Here is a 3,188-nt window from a genome sequence, read left to right as displayed (position 1 = left end):
AAAGGTGCATAATGTCCAATCAGCAGAGGGCAGTGTCTCGGATGTGCATGTGGATTGGCTCAGCCCTTGCTTCTTTACTTCCTCTTCCTCCTTTGGAGGGTGGAGTTACCAAGCATCGGGGCCAAGCATCATCATGTCACCGCTTCCTCCGCATACCATACTGGGATATGCAAAGGACTGTGAGAGAGTGGTTCAATGCGTTTTGCACGAGGAACCAGAAAAGTGGGTGTGCAGGGGGAGAGAGAGAGAGAGAGAGAGAGAGAGAACTATACAACATTTAAATATTCCATTCAAAGAAATGTGTGTGAGACATATATTCCACTTGAATATTTATGCAGAGCTGATATGTCATTTATTGTATTTAAATTTGACCTCAGGTCTTTCAGTCCCCTTCACATTTAAAATATTTATTTTCTAGTAAATGGTATGTTTGCTTGGGATTGTTTGTACAAAGCGAGGGAGGAGGAGGAGGGAGTGGCCACTGGTGAAGTGGGAGAGAGAGAGGGGGATGGAGAGGCCACAGATGGGGAGAGCGAGAGCAAGCACCAGGTGAGAAAGTTAGCAGGTAATCCAGACAAGTGATATGAAAAAATTGTGGTGTTTTTGTGTTGGGGAATGTTACATCTCACATTCTCATTGGGGGCTGAGCCCTGCTGAGGGTCAAATCCTAGAATTGCCCCCCTCTCTGACCCTCTGCCTCACAGACCCTGTGGGTGTGGGGGGTGGTAGGAGGTGGGCTGTTTCTGGGGGACTGATCAGAGACCTGCTATTCTGTTCTGTTCCCTTTGCCCTGGCAGGACCCTGCAGCTGCTCTCACCTGGACCCTCTGGCTGAGCTGGTGAGGATGTGGCTGAAACTGTTCGTTTGGAGTGGTTAGTCCTGGTCTTACTCTGGCTTATTTTGTATAAATGCTCTTCCAAATAGTCTTGTGGAGGGATGATCCTGTTTTACCGCCCCAGTCTGATGTCAATGACTGTTAGGTACTCTGACCACAGTCTCTCTATGTTAATGTTTCTCCCCCACTGTCTTCCCGAAGTCAGTGATCAGTCTGGTGACTGACTGGTACTACTCTAACCCCACAGACGCCAAGCCGCTCCAGTGTTGCCAAAGCTTACATTTTTTTTTTTTTTTTTACAGATGCCACCCCAGGAAGGGGACGGAACATTGTAATTTTAAGTAAAACCAAAATGTCCAAATCCACTTTAGACATGGTTGTGATGACTTCCTCCTTCGCCGCAGGTCTGTCATCGCTGCCAGTTGACGCTTGGGCCCCGGGGAATGCGTCCTCTTCAGCCCACAGCTCAACTCACAGATGAGGTCCTGACTTCTGCTGCTCCGGTTTGCTTGTTACAGCCCACTCTCGTCTCGGTCCCCGTGATGAAACCCGCACAAGTCTTAAGCCCAGGACACACCAGCGCGCTTAGCTTCACCTCCCTATGTGCCCGTAACACAAAATACCACTGTAGGTGCCTCTGAATCCCTCTAATGACCCTCCTTTCTCAGTCCCTCTTCCTTCTCCCTGTCTCTAAAACGAAAGCCGACGCCGATGAGCCTTGAGACCCTGCCCGGCCAGCCGGATAACTGCTGTGACCTCTGCGTGTGTTCCTGTCCATTCCTCCGGACGTCTCTTTGCACATACGCACTCGTGGAGGATGTGGCCATCTCGATCACCAACTGTGTTGGGAAAGTCTTTGATTTGTGAATCGGTACATTCCTTGCGGTCCACAGAGCCTCCCTGAGGCAGTTGAGGACAATCCAGAGCCACGCATAGTCTTGACTCGGGTAGCGGAAGTGGCTCGCCCCGTACAGCACCAGTCGTGCGTCCAGCACTCCACCTAGCAGGAACGGCTGCGTGATTGGTGCTGTCCAGTAAGCCCTGGCAGCAGCGCACTCCCAGAGCAGATGGATTTGGATGCTTTACAGCCCTGAAAAGGGCATCTAGGGGTCTTGTACAAATTCCGGGAGTGCATTACGGTTCTGACCGGCAGGATCCCATGGGCCACGAATTAGCTGAGGTCTGTTCAGCAGGGCAGGATGGGTCGCGTTTCTCCACACCGCCCGGGTATCTCCTACCGTAAGCCCTCTTATTGGACACAATTGCACTCTCCCCTGCACAAAAATAAAACCTTTCCTATGGTCAGTTAAAATGTCCACAGTGCAGGACTCCATCTCGTGTTCCTTTTAAAAAAAAAGCTTTACAATCAGATAAAAGCATAGAAGGTCAAAGGACAACGGGACAGAGACGAGCTTCAAGTGCTGAAGATTAAACCCTGGAATGTACCGTGCCAAAAAAAAAAAAAACTCTTTTGACACCGAAGAGGTGCACAGACGCATACTTTATCATTTAAAAACATGTACAAATCTGGTAGGCACTTCCTCCCCCCTGTTAAAAAACCCTCTACACACCAACTCCTTTTGTAATCTCTCCCACTTTGACCCCCACAGAAAATGAAAGACCTGACAGTTTAAAGCAATTAAAACCGACCTGGGAGGCAGACAAACTGGGGAAATGTGTAATAAAATGGGTAAAATCATGGCTTTAACAAACCTTCCCCTCCATTGTCAATCATCGTAATCCCCCAAAAATCCACCTTTCTCTTCACCTTGTTCACCACCACCCCCTCCCAGGTCTGAGCACCCCTCCCCTGTGCATCAAACTGAACCCCCGAGGATTGTCATCGCGTCAGTCTGGACGGTCATAGTCAACCCTGCGGTCTCTGTGCTTGTCCACATCCCAAACAACATCAGGTCAGGCTTGTCCTTGTTCAGCTTGGCCCCCGAGGCCAGGCTGGACCTGACGGTTGCTTGATAAAAGGTCAGTACATAAAACATTCACGTCGTCCATATGTAAAACACATTTCACATCCTGTCCTCCACTCCCCGGAATACCCAACCCACTGATCACTGTGTCCCTTCTCAAACTCTGTGGCAGGGGCTCGATGCTGCCGATAAACGGGAGAGAGGGCAGCCTTGACGGACACCGCAGTTGACTGGCACTGCTTTGGACAGAAACCCGTTAATGATTTATCCTGCTGTCAATATCCCGGTAGAGCATTCCCACCCAGGCTAGGAACCTGTTAGGAAAGCCCATCTTTCGCAGTACAGCTAACATGTACTGGTGCGAGACCCGATCGTAAGCCTTTTCAAAATCTAAATTTAACACTAATTCCTCTGTCTCTCGCAAAACA

The 3,188-nt window shown here is 49.6% G+C and overlaps 1 long non-coding RNA gene and 1 other non-coding gene across 2 annotated transcripts; both read left to right on the top strand.

The window, feature by feature from the left end:
- The first annotated feature begins 495 nt into the window (after positions 1-495).
- LOC136764815 (uncharacterized) lies at positions 496-2,151 on the top strand. The gene is made up of 2 exons (XR_010821242.1): positions 496-872; positions 1,240-2,151. It is a non-coding gene; the product is annotated as an uncharacterized LOC136764815 (long non-coding RNA).
- On the top strand, positions 927-995 carry LOC136765513 (small nucleolar RNA SNORD31). Its single transcript, XR_010821702.1, has one exon. It is a non-coding gene; the product is annotated as a small nucleolar RNA SNORD31 (small nucleolar RNA).
- Positions 2,152-3,188: the final 1,037 nt, after the last annotated feature.

Source organism: Amia ocellicauda, chromosome 12, assembly GCF_036373705.1.
Source record: "Amia ocellicauda isolate fAmiCal2 chromosome 12, fAmiCal2.hap1, whole genome shotgun sequence".
NCBI lineage: Eukaryota > Metazoa > Chordata > Actinopteri > Amiiformes > Amiidae > Amia > Amia ocellicauda.
This window is presented reverse-complemented; position numbering and strand designations above follow the sequence as displayed.